The sequence below is a fragment of the Maylandia zebra genome, linkage group LG1 (genome assembly GCF_041146795.1).
Source record: "Maylandia zebra isolate NMK-2024a linkage group LG1, Mzebra_GT3a, whole genome shotgun sequence".
Classification (NCBI taxonomy): Eukaryota; Metazoa; Chordata; class Actinopteri; order Cichliformes; family Cichlidae; genus Maylandia; species Maylandia zebra.
In genome coordinates, this window is record NC_135167.1 from 9,121,788 (window position 1) to 9,139,980 (window position 18,193).

Consider the following 18,193-nt stretch of genomic DNA (forward strand, 5'->3'; position numbering starts at 1 on the left):
GTTAATAACAGATATGATTCAATGCAGAGAGGTCTGTTAATACATAGTGAGTGAGAAAAGTGACTGGAAAGGAAAAACTCAATGCATCATTCAACATTAGAAAGGATGCAACATTAGAAAGGATGCATGTGTAAGGCACTTCAATTTTGTTTCAGTTTTTCAGACTGGAGACTATTTGTGCCTACTTCTGTCCTCCATAGCCATACACATGATCAATGTTGGGTTACATCAAGTGTAGAAGACTAATTTGCAATTTAGATGATGAAGGCGATATTAAATGACTGAAATCCACCTTTATACCAAATGTATATACTGTTAGTGTAGGCAATGTAAATTAAGTAAGATAACTTGTGAAACTGCAGACATCTTGTTGAATTCATATTTGTAAATCTACAAAGAACAGCAGGTTAGCTGAGCACAGCCTGTAGGCTAAGAAGATCTACTGGAGAATTTTTGGTAAGTTATGATCCAGACTGTACTCATTTTCCTGTTCAGGTTTGGAGGCAAAGTCTATCTGCAATGTAGGAAACAGAAAACAGTTATTTTATTTTATTGCTTGTGTCCTACATAATAGGTTCAAGCTGAGCACATTCATTAGAATAAGAATTTAGATTTGAAATAACATTTGTATTCTCATGTACTAATATTATTTAATTATTATATTAATATACCACAATGTCCAGCTACCTTTGCAATACATTTCAGAGCCTGTACTTTTTCACTTTTAATTTTGTAAAGAAGTTGATTCAAAACTTCATTTTTAACTTGAATATTTTGTATCTGTACTTCTTTTTTCCTACCTCAGCAGAAACATTATAGATACTTCTGCATTTTATTTTGGTTTGTGCCCCATTTTGCTTTTACATTGTTATTGTAAATTTATAGCTGCCTTAAGCTGAACGTACACCTAACACACTGATGTAAATCACAAGATGAAGCTGAGCCTGATGAAGGTAATTTTAATCTACAGGGAACATTTTCAGGATTTATAATGCAGAAACATCTCTTATATGGTTGAGAAAATTTAAGAAGTCCAAATTCTAATTCTAATCTTTGACACACAAATAACTCCCAAGTAAATGTTGATAATTAGCCTCTGCAGGCCATTGCAGGCCATGTTATCATTTTTTCAAAGATTACAGCCCTTTGTGCCCTTTTTAACTCGAGCCGGCTAATAGTTTCTCTTTGGCTCTCCCACAGGTTGCGCTGAACCTTTAATTGGGTGACACTGTTTCCTGCATGCTCCCGCTCTCTTTCTCTCTGTATCTGGGTTTCATAAGCAGACAAAGTTATTTAAATTGTTCTAATACTTTCATCTCATATTCTCTTTGTATCATTGTTATGCAACCACATGGACTCAGATGTAAAAGACACTAAGGGTACAAAGAGAGGATTTTTTCGCATTACTTCTCTTCAAATATCTTGCATTCTCACCAGACAAATTATATTCCAGATATGAAGTGGCGGGGGGTGTGCACGAGGTTGAACAAGGCCAATTTGTTTAAAGGCTGGTCTTCAGGATGAGGCACACCACAAAGCTATATTCATTACATTTGCGATTTTACACTTCTGACGGGCGCTCTATCGTGTGGCCGTTTTCATCTCTGTGTTTGATGATGGTTAAGGGAGAAGGCAGGCATTGTCCTCTGTGGCCTACAGGCATGTTCGGAGCTACGCAGAGTGAGTCAATGGAGAGTCGGGGGCCGGCTAAATGTCAGGCGCACATGGCCACGCTCGCATAGCTTAATGCAGCCCTGTGTCTGGCCCTTGTCCTTGTCCCTCTCCGACTCTGTGTGTCTTTATCCCTCTGTCTCCAGCTTCTCCCTCTGTCTCAGATGTACACGCCATCTGGTCTGGCTCCACATCTGTGGATATTCTGTCTACAAAGCCCAGACAGCAGTGCCCTTTGTGCAGTAACGCTTTGCATAGAAGCTCTTTGCACTCTCAGGCACCTGCCACGGCTTAAATCACTTTACCCATGCAAAAGAGGAAAGCCCATTAATATTGTCTACCGTTAAACATTGCATGTTGTAAAGCACTTGCTGAATATTGTTTATAGCCTCAGGCTGAGATGTAGCTTTGCTTGGGAATACCATAGCAGCTTTACAGAGGAAGACCATTTTCAATCCTGTCAGCGACCTGCATGACCACAGTGTGCAAGTCATTGATACATCAGCCTTTTGCCAAAGAGGGAAATGTGACTGGAACTACAGTCCAATTAATGATATAGTTGAATCATTAATTAGTGTTTATCAATTGAGTGCCTCTCTTTTGATAAATGCTCATTTCTTTCTTTCACCTTTTTTGGTGACTTCGAACAATGATATGAATGCAAAGATTAAATGCCCTTCACTGTTTTGGCAGCTCTTTGCTCCACAGATGTGTTTGGTATGGAGCAGTCACAGCAAGTACATGTGCACCAGGAATGAAAATACATGACGCTTCCCACAGGGACAACTGAGTAGCTGCTGGATTCATATAAAGCACTGAAATATCTATGTTTCAAGGTGTCATTGTGATTGCTTTAAAGATGCAGTGAAATCCTTTTAATTAGATTTTTTCAGGATTTGCGTCAAATTGACCATTAAAGAAGAATATTGTATTTATTATAGGTTTCTGACATGTGCACATTTCTACAGATAATTTAGTCTACTGTTTTTAACATTTTAAATCCCAGTTTGTTATATCTTGGGAATATGCAGAATCACTCACAGACATGTTTTAAATAAGACCAAAAACAGAAATATTGGGAGATTCACTGATTAAACTGCAGGTGCAAACAAACCTTTTGTCACTGTATTTGGAGTACTGAATTGCAGTATTGTAATAGCAGATTTTTATGTGTGTAACATAAGCAGAATACTCGATTCAGCACACACTGTAGCCTGTTAGAAAACCCTTGAAAACATGGGGAAAATGAATGTTTTCTCATTATTTTTTCTCCAACTGTACACCCAGAAGTAACTTGGATATTTCTGTAGCATACTGCAACATAAAGTAATTTTAACAACTAAAAACATAATTCACATAAAAATAATATCAACATTATGCTGATTATTAGCTTCTTTTAAAAAAAAGTTAGTCTTTATGCTTGTGTCGCTTAGTCACTCTATATTTCCCTTAAACCCTCTTGCATTCCACCACAAAGCTATCCCATATGGAAAAGAAATAGTAAAAACTTATAAAAGACTTGCATAAGATGTGGCCTACTTCATATAGTGAATCATATAAGGCTTATATGATTTACTCATGAAAGTGGCCACTTTCTCATTACTTTCATATATTGTTTTAGGAAGTATCCAAAACATACAAGTTTCATTTATATAATTTTTCAAGGGATCTTATGTGTTTTCACTCTTGTATGCTTTTCATACAAGTTTCACACAAGACAGATACAAACTTTATAAGATTTATAAATATGTTTTCCATATGGGATTGCAGTACTCCCCCAGTGATATTTCTCCTTATACAGTTCTCCTTGTACTCTTTCATAACACAATATACTGCTCAGCTGATGAAGATAAACATGCCACCAGTCCTCTTTCAGTGTAGGCAGCTGTAATCACATGGTGGTGCTGACTTTGTCTGCATTCATGTACTGTGTCAAAAACTGTATTGCAGTGATTGTTAATGTTAGAACAGTACATGCAGCACCCTTCTATGGGTGCACTCTAACTGCAGCAGTAGGTAATCAAAGCAGAGACAGGGAGAGTGCTGTTTGGTGTGGTGATCAAATATTTATAATACTTCAACAAACTTAAGCCAAGGCCACTCAAAAAAAGTTGAAAAGACCTTTATTAAATTGCGGCTTTGTCCAAAAACAATAGAAACTCTAATCATTGTGCTTCAGTACATTGGTGAGATAGGAGATTCAAGCTGCGAAGCCTGCAATGGGCAAAAGTCAGTGACATACTCTCAAGAGAGTCCACTATGACCTTCCCTGCTTAAAAAATATTTTATTCGAGTACTGTGCAGATATTTTTGAGAACTTTAATTTTTTTTAATCCATCTTGATGAAGACAGCACTATAAAAGAGGTAACTGGTGAGTCCAAAAGTCATTAGGAAGCAAGATAACAAACATAAACACAAAGACCTATAGTCCTACAAAAACAACGGACCCTACTCTTAACTTCATGGAGTTAGTCTGAAATTACATGAAGTGTAAAAAAAAGTGCACTAGTCTACCCAAAAGAACTGGTGTTGTTTTTGAAATAGAGGGTGGACAATACTGATTTTGATTTGATTTTTGTTTATGTCTGTTTGTATCAGTTTAATAGATAAATTATTTCATATCTATTCTTCTATAGTCAGGATAGACTGAAATAAATACACTGTGGTTTCCTGATAGGCAATGAAGGTACTGTAGGTAGGCTGTGATCATTTAAATGATTATATATATATATATATATATGTGTTCAAATAATAAAATGATTTAACATAACCATGTAGTTTAAATTCTAAGCTGCTCTTCATTTCTTTAGACATATTGTATTTCTATATGACAGAATATCTTATTAGTCGTTGAGAAGTGGAGCAATGGCAAGCATCTGCAATTGAATTGTCAGAAGAGCAAAACAAGCTAAAACAAGGACTCATGGAAAATACTCAAAGGAATTCCTATTGCTGGGCTTTAAAATGTGGGACCAGAAGACACATTAGTCTTGTTTGCTGATTGGAGAAGTCATTAAACATCTGGTTGGGCCACAGAAGATTTTCAGATTCCAAAGTTGGCTGTGGAATTCATAACTTGGGAATGGCTGTTTTATAGGCTGTAAAATGTCCAGCAGTGAGAGAAGAAAAACTTCACGGTTGAATTAATAAAATGCATTTTTAAAGTGTAAGTGTGAAAAGTGTGGTTTTTATTACTGAGGCTGCATTAGTTTAAATGCAGGTACTGCATTAAAAAGTGAAGTGCCAACAGAGCAGAACAGGAAAGCAGAGCAGAGAGAGGAAGAGGCCAAGACAGCGTCAACCACTGTGAACCTACTGGGCAGTCACCCTGAACAGACAGCACATACTCAGGGCGGTACTGTCGGCCCTGTCAAAACAAAGGACAAGAGCCTGCCTACAGCAGCATGTCTGATGACGGTACAGGGTTATGGACTGTGGCCTGTGGGTAATGTTGCACCACCAAGGCTTAACTGTGGAGGTTTATTTCAGAGCACTTATGGACATTTAATTACAGTTTATTGAGACCACAGAAAGTAATTATTTCTGTTTGGCTGGCAAATATAGTATTTGTGTGAATGAATGAAAAACACTTCTTCTTTATTGTATCGTGAGTTTAGAGAAACTAAAAACCAAAGCTGCAGTTTAAAATTGGAGACAAACTGAATCTTGACAAACTGCATTGCATGTGTAACACAATTTCTCCCAATATTATTGTGTCTTATTAGTATGAAAAAGTTTTAGTGTGACAATTAAGAGTGAAGCGGGAGATAGTGCTGCCTTATCTGCTCTGCTGTTTGGCTGCTCAGAGGACTCCAAATGCCATCACGTTGGTAAAGTCCCATGCCTCTTTCAGCTCTTAGGTCAGTGTGCTGTTCACACTGCTGAACACAAACCACTGGACACAGTAGTTTACAGCTCAGCAACCCAAACATGTCAGTAAGATAGAGTATGTTGGTTGTGAACTCATATTTCAGAGAATTAAGGGAGTAAAGTGTATTAGTTGGCTGGTAATCTTAAAACATCATCGTCCAGGCAGCTTGTTGATCTGCTTGCCTTTTTTGGTAGCCTTCTGTCTGCTTACAGGGAGATATAAGAGCAATGTGAATTTGGCACAATTCGATCCAAAGCTAGAGTGGTGGGGTGTTTTCTGCTATTATAAATATTAACAGTGCACACCCAACTCTTACGTGCATTGAAAGAACACTCCCATATTTTCAAGACATCCTTTTTTGGCAGAAAAGCAAGGCTTTAAGTATGCACCAGCACACACACACACACTCGCCTGCTCACATACACGAGCGGCAGATCCATCTACAGTTACTCATGTTTTCAGTGGTGGTTCTTTCTGGAGTTTCTATTTTATTTTGCAGAAGAATAAGCATACTGTATCTCGGCTTAGAACACCAAAGAGACAATGCTGGAGCTCTCTCAGTGGTTTGATGGTGCTGCTGAAGTCCTTTGGGAGTGGCAGAGTGATAATACCACTCTGTTACAAAGCTGACTTGTTAAAAGTGATTGCTCAGTTAATTAGTGCTGTGAAATACTGTATATACATAGAAGTGTGTAGCTGAGTGCTGGAGGCAGCATAAAGCCACTGAGCTGTAATCTTACTTGCATCTCCGTTAAAAGGCCGGAGTCAGGAGAGACTCTGATCACAACTAGCTGCGTACTCTCTGATAATGCTGCTTCAGACCCTCTGCAAGCTCACATAGGCCTTTCATATGTACTATTTATGTAATTATTATGCTCATGAATTGCGGATTGTCAACAGTAGTTTGAAGATGAAGCGCTGTGTCAATTAAAGTGATCCGCATTTGAAGTCCGCATCATCCACCACTACAGAGAGAACAGTTCCTCTGATGTGCAGGCATGAATACAAGCAAATGCATGTGATTAAATATTGTTTCCTATTATTGTTTACTTGGAGATTTCTCTGAAGTTAATTCAGAAAGTCTTTCACATTGAATCACTTTGAGCTGCACATCAGAGGGAGAACTTGAAATCAAATGCTTTTGGGTTTTTTTGGCTTTCTCATGGAAAGTTATTTGAGAGATTTATTTCAAACAGTTACTCTTGTCAGGCTGATCTAAAGCTTTGGAATTTCAGAAATGTGTGATTCTCTCCAGAGCCACCATCAAACCAGACTGAACTCAAACTTTCCACAACATGTGTTCAGCCAAACACATGTTGTGTGTTGCGTTCTCAGAATTCATCTCCGGAGTGGACAGTGTGCATCTAACATTGATGTTATTTTGTTGTGCACTTTTTGATTTTTCATTAAACATTACAATACACCTCTGAATTGTTATTTACTGGAGGTCCCAAATATCTGCACTCCATTTAGAGAACTACTCAAAATTAAATCAGACACTACACAACTCCATTTACAGTTGTGTTTTTGATGGGGTGGAAGAGTGGTGCAGTGATTAGCACTGTGAATTCACTGCAAGGTTTTCTTGTGCCAGCACCTCTGGGTAAGCTGGCTTCTTCCTGGGGTCCAAAGACACAAATATTAGGTGAACTGGTGATTCTCAATTGGCCATACATGCAAGGTAGTTAAAGTGCTTAAAGTTCACAGAATAAAACACTCCATGACTGTATGGGCAATGTATGGCTTGCAGTCTAAAGTGCTTTGAATGCTCAGTAAGAATAGAAAAATAAATACCCATCCATTTTCATTTGTTACCACAAGGAAACTGTTTGACACTTAGGTTTGACTGTTAGGGGTGGGGAAAATTACTGACAAAATAACCTTTTCATAATTAGTAGATTACCTTTTGGTAGCATATAACCTGTCCATCACCACTGCAAACAAGAAGGGTCTCAAAGCTGATCCCTGATGTAATCCCATCCCCACCTTCAACCCATCAGTCACTCCTACCGCACACCTCACCACGGTCTTGCTGTCCTCTTACACATCTTGCACCACCCTCATAAACTTCACTGACACTTCCATGCCACAGGCACCCTATCATATGTTTCTCTACAAAGACACAGTACAAGTCCTCTTGACCTCTCTACACTTTTATATAATTCATCAAGTCTCATAGCAAATATCATATCTGCAGCACTCTTTAGATATGCACCAACGCAGCCCACAAAAACTGTGATTATCCCTTTCAATACTGTCCTTTCGTCCTCTTTCTTCCAGCCACTTCTTCTTCTGTGACCACTTTTGAAATTGACTGGAAGGCAGTGAATGAATTTGAAGATAATATCTCTACTGCCAAGTGTTTTGGTAGTGAAATTGCAGAGGTATTATATGAATGTTGTCATAAATGCTTGGCTTTACATACATTTAACACAGGAGTGAAAATGAAACTTGGCACCTAGCAACCATCCCATAATTTTAAGTATTCATAACAATTAAGGCATAAATCAACCTTTTCATGCAGTTGTTAAACTAAAAAATGAGGAGGTGACCATAACTGATTATTTGTGCTGTAACATGGGGATCAAATCCTTAAGTGACCATTAGTGGAACTGCAGTTTTCGCTCCCTTTTATCTCCCTTTTCAGCCACTTTACTTGCCCCGAAATGTAAAGAATCTTCCGGAAACATGGGTGGACCACCTTTTATCATAAAAATATTTGAATGACTTTTTGAATCTTCAAATCTCTAGATTTTAACTCTTATAATTTAGGGTTGTATTTGCCATAACCTTTCAGGCAGATAGGGCTCCCACACAGGACTCCAAGCTCAAAGCTCAACATTTTAATAACAGGGTTACAGGGAAGCAATCATACAGGCTTGGGCCTTTGTTTAGTTCAGGGTTCCAAAAAGCAAAAGTTGGAAAGTTCAGTTCCTCATTTTCACCAGAAAGATTCCTCAACAGATACAGGTTCAGTTCAGCAATCCACAGATGATCCCCTTCCTGTTAAATGGGAGTTTTCTTTCCCACTTTCACCAAGTACTTGCTCATATGTGGTCATCTGATTGTTGAGGTTTTCTCTGTATTATTGTACAGCCTTCCTCTTAGAATATAAAAAGCCTTGATGCAACTGTTGTTTTCATTTGGCGCTATATGAATACAATTTTATTTAATCATATGCGCAAAAGATGACAAGGTCAATACAATTGCAGGAAAACAGATCAAACAAAGAGCAAAAAAGCAGTGCGTAGAGCAGAGGGTGGGAACCAGAGATAAATCCCGTCCTGAAAAACAAGGCGGGTTAACTCTCACACACCGACACACAACAATGACACATGTACAAGGAAGAGGAGATGGAGAGTGAAAGACAGAAACAGAAAATGAAGGACAGAGGAACCACGACAATTATAGTCATGAGCATAGTTTCATACTGTTATATTTAAACAAAAAGTGTAGCAAATAAATCTGTGTCTGTCAGGTCAGTGCTGAAAGGACAGAAGCGTTAAACTCTTATTTAGTGGAGGGAACAATTAAAGTTCTGTGGCTTCGGTTAACATACCAGGGCTCTCTAACCTCTAAGGCACCCAGTCACCATCTATATTGTCCATCTCAAAAGACTGGATAAAGAAACCTTTGTTCCTTTATGACTTTCTATTTCCATTTCTTCATTTGGATATGTAACAGGGTCTGGCTGTTCCGAGACACAAATGTTTACAGATATCCTAAAATTTGCCAACCATTTGTTCCAACAAAGCAAAGTCATAATGTGTGCAGAACCAAACAGTCACTGTGCACAACTAAGCATCGCACAAGCCAAGTAATTAAGAATTAACATTGTACAAACTCTCCCTGCTTGTTTGATATTAATAGGAAGATGGGGGAAAGGAGGAAAGAGGAGTGGATGTCCTGAGGAACTTTGAGGTTTCAGAACACAAACTTTGCCAAGCATTCTTAAACTTTGTCTGGCCAAGTCTGAATCAAAGGGAGCAGACAATCTTCCCTTTCATCTCTCTGAGGATGTGAAGGAACGGACTGTGTCCTTCCAAGGCTGTGAACTTGTACAGCTTAGCACTTTCGAGGGCCATGATGTTTTTTTTTTGTGAGGGTCATCCTTTGAGTGTTTTTTTTCACTCTCTCTAACCTTTTGATCTAAATCTTCTTAACTTTAAATGAAGTGCTTCACCCTCTTGAAGATCCAGAGCTTTCATGTCACTGTTCGTCTTGAGATGTAAATCCTCTTGGAGACAAGCTGACTTGACCATGTTGATCAAGTGCAGTTAGCACTTAAGTAAGGACGTTTCATCTCTATCATTTTTCTATTCGGTAAGAAAAAAAAAAAGTGTTTTACAAAAAAAGGAATGTAATTTAATTCTTGGGCTGAAGACTTCTGACATATGTATGCTTTTGTTTGATAGTTACAGTACCACAGGTGAATGCAGTCCGAGGGCCAAAGTGAGAATTAAACACTAATCTTCTTACTGCTACACTGAACATTTTTATTTTTTGCAAAAACAATCTAAACAACCACAAACAACAACAAAAACAAAACAATATGAATATTTCTTTATAAGCGAACACTGGAATCCAATTTTCTACTTTAAGTCAGAGTCATTTCCTTTTAGCTAAGTGTAAATTAAATCCAAGCTTCTTATATGTAATAGCGCTAGTCTAACTTCTCTTGGGTGGACAAATTTACTGAACAACGTTCATGCTGAAATAAATAAGTTTACTTAGTTTCATTGTAACATAGATTATGTATAGATCATAGATTATCATGGGTTTAAGTTTAATGATCCATAAAAACACAGGAATAAAGGGGCTTCTAAACTAAATGCATCGTAAATGTAAATTTATGTCTTTAAAATTTCCTGTCATCTTCTGTATTTTACAGTGCAAACCTGGCTAAAATAAACTCAGACTCAGGTCTCCCATTTTTACTCACACCTACTCGCCCATTTGCCCCCGTCTTGATGCACTAGGCACTCAGGTGAGTTTGAGATGACTGAGCCAGTGTAAGATACAACTGGTTATATCAACACCACAACAAAACTAATTTTCCATTAACGGTCAATCTATAGCAAAAATACAGATTGAAAGTAATACCCTGCTCTGGGCTGAACCTCTCCCAAAAGACCCAACTCTTCACCCTACCTCTGAGACACAGTCAGATGACCATTCAGAGGAAGCTAATTTATGCTATTTGTATTTGTGATCTCAGTCTTTAACACTAAATTGTGCATTCTGTTTCTGTGTCATTTTCAGATGTGCCATATTCATCCCCAACATGATCTACTCTGTGTGTCAATGGTTCAATGGTAACTTTATTGTCCCCAATGGGAAATTGATTTGCAGTATGTCCATAGAGATATATAAAAACAAACAAATACAAAAATACACAAAAATAAGCCCAGAGAAAACAACCTAAATTTTATCATCAAAAAAGTGCAGTGTGCAATGGCAACAACCCTTATGTTTTAGTGTTATTAACCATCATAATAGCACTGGGTACAAAAGATAATATATGTCTCTTTGTCTTCACTGCAGGCACTTTATACCGACGACCTGATGGAAGCAGTTGAAAATCATTAAAGAGGGTGAACTGAACACAACATGACAGAGGTTGCTTTCCTCAGCACCTGCCTGTTATAGAAGTCCACAGGCTGGATCTGAGACCTCCCTGAAATCTGACCAGCCACTTTAACCAGGTTACTAAGTCTGGACTTATTATACAAAGACATATTACCATACCAAGCAATGATACAGAAGGTTGCAGAAAAACAGCATAGCTATTGCTTTATTTCTTATTATAGGAATTGCTTGGACAAAGGTGTGGCATAAGCAGTATATGGGAAGTTAAGGTGGTAAGGGGCTATTCAATGATACCGAAGCCACTTTGCATTCATGCACTGTGCATGATGTACAGGACAGTGAGAAACACACATTCCTGCACCCAGGCCTATCCCAACCAGCCTGTGCCAGTGTTTGGCCAGACAGCTAAGGAAAAAAAGAGGAATCCCTGGTGTTCTGTGCTTAGTGCCACTAAACAGGCTTTTGTATGTGCTATACACAATGGTCCACCACTGGCACTTTGGACAGCGTGAGGGCTCTGCTGCCAAGGGAGCTCCTAGCTGTTGTTCTTTTCATCTTAGTTAAGCCACTTGGCCTGCGGCAGAATGGACATGGAGAAGAAAAGAAAAGCAGAGGCTTGAGGGAGATGGCAGGATTCCTCCCCTTCTCTCTCTGGGACATGTTTCTTCTGCATTTTATTCTTGCACCCTGGGTCTGATTCACCATGAATTCTTTGGAACACTTTGGTACCGCTTAATTTACATGTATGCCAACAGGCTTTTAATGTATTTAAAACTTGGATGATGTTCAAAGGGCGCTACAATTCCTCTGAAATAAGCCTTTTGAAGGCTTTATCTTGTTCTTTCTCTTCTGGCTAATCTTGGAGCCCTCAGTATGCCAGAGCAATTTTTCTAATGCCAATTAAGCTTGACATTAGCATAAAGCAGCTTTTAAAGTTTTTTTTTTCTTTTGAAAGGAAGACTGATGTTAAATGGACACTTATTTACACTCCAATCGTCTGTTTTTGGAGTTTCTACACAGAGCAACCTTGGTAGAAGAAAGGACGCTGGTCTTTGTTTCCATTATCATAGCATTAACAGATGGGAATATAAAGGCTAAGATTTCTCATAATAACAACTCAACACATTTCTTTGCAAATTAGCACTCCCTGTGGTACGACATCACACGTTTTGTGTCCAAAAGAAGGTTATGCTATTAATGCAAAACACGCTGGCACTCTCTTTCATTTCTCCCTAGAACTGTATAATTGCCATGGAGTGCAAGGAATCAATTAATTACCATTAGGATGTCTTCCCAGAGAACAGTGAAACACACACCAAATGGTTTTTCATTAGACACAAATGTGCAAATCTGACCCAGAGGAGAAACATAAATTCTTAGCAGATTTCTTGCATTTTTGAGTGGAAGTTAAAAGGCTTGTTCTTTCGCCACATGGCAAGTTGGGACACATTCCAATCCCAGGGAAAAAGCACAGGTTCCACCCAGGGGAACGGTGCGGGGAAACTCAAGATGTTGTCTTGCTGGGATCTTGTTTCTCAGTGCTGAGGAAAGTGGAAACAAATAAATATGCAGTGTGACTTTGTTACTTTGTGTGGATTATTTAAATTATGATAAATGGCTTCATTAACCAAATCTTTTGAAGTGAAGTCAATTCTTTTAGTCAACTTGAAAAACAATATACTGTGAAATAGACAAGCCAATATGCAGGGTTTGAATCAAAACACAAACAAACAATGCCTCTAGCTCATACACATTTCTCAGTAGTTGCTGCAAGTTTATCTTATCAGTCAGACCATTCTCATTCCCATGAAATAATGCTATTTCATCAAAGCTGCTACTGTCTCTGAGCGGCGTGACCTTTCATGACACACTGGTGATGGGACACAGCTTTCAGAACCCAATTCCAAGCAAGGGCAAAGCGAAAACAAAGGTAAAAAGTGAGATGGGTATCAGAGTGAATAAAAAGTAAAACAAAATGCAAAACACAATGGTCCAAACAGGATAAAATCCAAAGTCTCCTGGCTGAAAAAAATCTGACTTATCTTTGTAAAACTGAGCATCTCAACACGTGAGTCTATGGAAACTGACTTGTTTTTGAGCCCGCCCTAATTGGTCATTTAATCACATCACAAGTTGCCACACTGGTCAAAGGGCTAGTACAAGGGTTTTTTTGTTTTTTAATCATGCAAAGGACATCTGGCAAAAATAAAACCTACCAGATAGTGGCATATAGATAGATTTAAAAAATATATATATATTAAACACGCTCTTTTGTGCATGTGCAATTTTCCATGCCAGTTTTCTACCCACACATTTTCTCCTTAATAGTCACTTTTTTTCTCAATAGTTAATGGAACTGAGCCAAGCAAAATATGTTGTACCTGTGATATTTTTTGTATGGTATAGTATGTGTCTGTTCTACTGCAAACGCCTGCACTCTTTTATAGAGATATGTGTTACCCTGGTTTATGTACATTGCAGTCTCCTCAGTCCTATACAGCAGATATGCACATTTCTAATTTCTTCCCACTAAACGCTATCTTGGATTGACATTGTGAGGTGCACAGCTGTAACTGTAAAGGATGTCTTCTATTCAAACATATAACATCAAAGGCAGCGAGAGTAATTTTCAGTTCAAGTTTTTTTATTTATTTTTCCAGTTCCAGTTTCCTCACCCTAGTTTTAGGTGTTACCACTGCATGCAAGACATTCAGTAGTGAGTGATAAACCTTTGGAGATGAATAACTATATGAGAAATTCTACACTGCTGCACACCTCAGTGACTTCGCCTCCCCACCAAACATCTCATTGTTCTGAGGTATATTTATAGACTGAGGAAACAGCTTTACACTTTTCCATTGTTTTTGGTATATTTTTATGAGGGTCCCCTTTGATAATCGATCATTATACAAACTTTTACATTATGGTAAAGGTCAAAATTAACTACTGTCCTAATGGTATAAAGACTTTTCATGTAATTAGTAGGATCAGTTTAAAGATAAATGCTAATTAGGATCTTGTCCTTAAAATATATTTACACAGGTGGAACTTGAGTAAACAGGTCGATACCCTTAAGTAGTTTTTGTAATGCATTTTTTTCAATTTGTGCATAAAACGAATTCATTGGTTCTGCAGACAAAATCTCAACATTTTCTTAGCTCTGTATAGAAAAATAGTGTATTTTGACAAACTGAAGCAAACAGCATGGGACCTGAAGCTTTTGCTCCAATGAAACGATGCAAAATTATTTTAGGTAAAAAAAATATTAGACCTTGTTACTATTCAACCACTAAATGCTTGAGTAGCCCAGTAATTTCATTATACCAAACTGGAAAATTAACCTCACCTGATCATGGAGTAGAATAAATTAACTGTTTATTCTACTCCAATGATTCGATAGAAATATGCATTACAAATTTTATTTTGCGGAAAAAGAAACACACAATAACATCTCCTTTCATTTGCAATGTATTTGGACTGAAACTTTCTGAAACCTCACACTTGAGCCACCAGTTAGCTTACCCTGCCCCTTTTACCCAGCCCCACAACAACATTCTTATACTGTTTTCTGTACTTAAAATGTGTTTTTCAAAGATACTGAAGTGAAGTGAGCCCATGAAGGCACTGTTGTTTTGTAGGAGACTCTAAAATGTTGATAGGAGGTGGTCCTGCATAGAGGTCAGCTAACATAAAGAACTTTGCAGGCTGCCTGCTCTAACTACATGTGGGAAATGTCAACCAGTCAATACAGCTTTTTGCCAACCGCTTTTCTTGCCTGCCTGTTACTGACCATCATAAGCCTGACAAGCTAAACTGCCTTTTAACTCTACCCACACTGTGTTTTGCTGTTGTTGCCTGTTGTGTTACCTGCTGCCAAACTGACAGTTTGATCATAAAGTATTGATCACACCTGGCCTTGAAACCATGTTGAAGACTTTTGGGGTGTTATACACAGACAGCAATGCGAAACCATGGCAATCATTCCATATTTTAGAGCCTTGCACAGGTCGCTGGTGCGTAAAGCATTTGATTATGTTTATGCCATCCTACAAAGTCTAGTGCCAAAGTACCACTTTACTGCTAGACATATTTCCACACTCCCAGCATTATGGGTTCATGAGCTGAACCAGGCACTTCAGTGATATCTGCTAAGTGGGAAAAAGTGACCAATCCATCAAGAGTAAGGAATGAAAATACAAGTCAACTGCAGTGTGAAGCTGAAGTGTAAAGCTTTTGCTTTTTGGTTACTGAGCAAAGTAAACTCAGACAGAATGCTGCTCACACATTCCTGAAAAAAGTTGGAGAAAAGAGTAGTGCTGACAGCGAACAGGTCTCCAAGTAAAGAGGCTCTGAGATCGCTTCTGAAGAGTCCGTGAACATGTCTCTCAACACTCTCTTGTGTTTCTGTCTCGTTATCTGATTCTTTAATCACATTTCTTTTTTTTCTGTGTGTGATGCCGCTGTGACAGTGCTTTGCTGCTGTCACCTCTCAGCTACTGTGGGGTACCGCTGTGAAGCCGAACCGATTCACTGTCTAAGAACAGAGCAACCAGAATCATAGTAGGAGAGACTTTAAAAGGAGAGCCACATAAAGCAGGGTGTCAGTCTGTCTCAGAAAAAAAGGAAAGAAAAAATCTGAAATACAGGCGCAAACAAGGTAATTTGCAAACTGCATAATTTTCTTGAAAAGAAATAAAAAACTGCTGTTCTTAAGTATCAGACAGACATCCCCTTCCACGTACACACACTGGAAAAAAATGGGAGTGCAACCCATTAGCAGCAAGTCACTTGCACTGAACGTCAGCATTAGAAAGTGCTTTCAACTCTGCTGGCTGTCAGCAACTCTGGCAGCTTCGAAGAGCTTTAGCTTCGACTGAGCATCTCAGCAAAGGGGCTGTGGTCGCAGTGACAAAATCAGTTTGAACTCTTGCATGGAGGATCTGTTAAAAGGGGTTTCGGATCAAAGCAGCCTAAGTGGGTCAAAATTACCTTGACCATCTGAGAAAAGTCACATTTTGAAGGAGGGCGGGGGTAATCTGCAATGTAGAGGGTAGATTAACATTTTGCCTAGAAGATTCCTCCTGCAGACGTCAGATCAAAGCGGGCGAAGCTTTTATTTCTTCTCTTCCGACGTTCAAATGGCTCTGTGTTAATTTGGTAATTTGGCTGGTGCTTTACTCTGTGTGTAGCAAGGTGAAAATGTGTTTACCCTTTCAGTGGAGAAAATGTCCCGGGGCCTTCATTGCTTTGCTTTTCGTATGAAATACAACAAAGAGGTCTACGTTTGTTTAGGTCCTTAGGAATATGAATGTGCTTAATACCACCTCCAAAATGTGATAGCGTAAACTTTTTAGACCAAAAAATGTTTTATTGTCTACATCAGGGAGAATTTACAGCAGAAGGAACACGCTCTGCTTTCATTTCGAGGAGACTTTAATAAACAAAAATCGTAACAGCACGGTTAAACTGTGTAAAAAGCCAGTCCAAAGACAGATGAGCACAAACAATGCACTGAGCCTGTCTAAAGGGGATTTTTATATTTATCTTTTGTTTATTTTTTTCCCTTTTTGGTCATTATACCAGTGTGGCTTTAAAGATGGAAACACTGCTTGTTTGGATAGTTCTCCCTTTTTTTTTTATTACTGACTGAATTATCATAACATTTTGTACAAACACTCAATTCCCTGACTGCTGCTTTGGTTGACACTCGTGGTAGTTTTCAATAACTCTTTCCAACAACTCTTAAATGTTTGGAAAATTTGATGCAGATGTTTGTGTCCCACAAAATTAACAGCAGTATCTTTAGTGGTGTTTATCATCTATTGCCACCATTAGGTCATTTAAAAAACAACAACATTATTTTAACAAAATGTGACCAAATATCTGCAAAATTAATTACATTCTAATCCCAATAAGTATTATCATGCTAACATGGTAAAAAACATACCATACATACCATAACAAGGCACAATATATTTTGCTTGGCTCTGTTCCGTTAAGTATTAAATAGTTTAGTTTTAGTTTTAGGATCTTATCATAATAATTCCCTGTATTTCAAATTGCTTCCTTTTCATGCTTATTATTTTGACAGCTTTCATACTAAAACATGTAAATCAAAGTTTTAAACCTTGAAAGCTCTACACTTTTCACCCTTTATTGTCACCATCTTGAACTATGTCCACACATACACAAGTATTTTTTTAAACAGAGATTTTTTATGAGCTCATTTTGAAAAATATCTTTGTTCACATGAAAATGCAAAGCAGCAGGCGGCGACATCACCCCAATTCTGAAGAATTATTGGCTAATCAAAAGCTCACAAACAATAACACAGCACAGTCTGATAAAGTTGCACTCCTTGACTTTGGTAGATAAAATCGTAGAGGTTTCCTTGTCCACATAGTAATGAAGACGCAGAGGTTTTGAAACTCTTCATGCTGGCAGGAGTTTTTCAAAAGCTCAGTTTTCAGTGACAAAAAAACATTTTGGTTTTGACGAAGGGCCAAAATGGATAGACAATATTAAACGTTTACTAAAATACCTGCGTACATGTGGTGGCAGGTTTGGTCATGTAACGGAAACAGAGGAAAAGTAAGATGGCTAAAAGAAAAGTAATTTATTTACAAACTTGAGTTCACTGACTGTACCCATCCTTCTTCTATCTGCCATTTTAAACAATGAGCCTATTCAGTGCCTTTACCTTTAAAATAGTAATTATTTTTCATCTCTTCCCAAGTGTCAATGGCAATGCAAGTGCTAACTTGCTGGCTAACAGGCGCAAATTTTTATACGCGATAGACGTTCAGCATTATATCAAACGAGTATTAAATGATGTCTTTACAGTAAAACAACATAGTATTAAGTGTGGTCTCAGGGATGTACTACAAAGTGCGATTCACATTAAATAACTTAGCGAGCTCTGTTGAGCTTAAAATCAGGTTATTGTTTTAACTGGCTAAATCCCCATGGTAACTAGTGCTGAGCACTAGTGCTGAGGGTCAGGAGCTGGTTATGTTCAGAGTTTGTTTGTTTTTAGTCACCTGTAAGTGCCGCTGATTCTT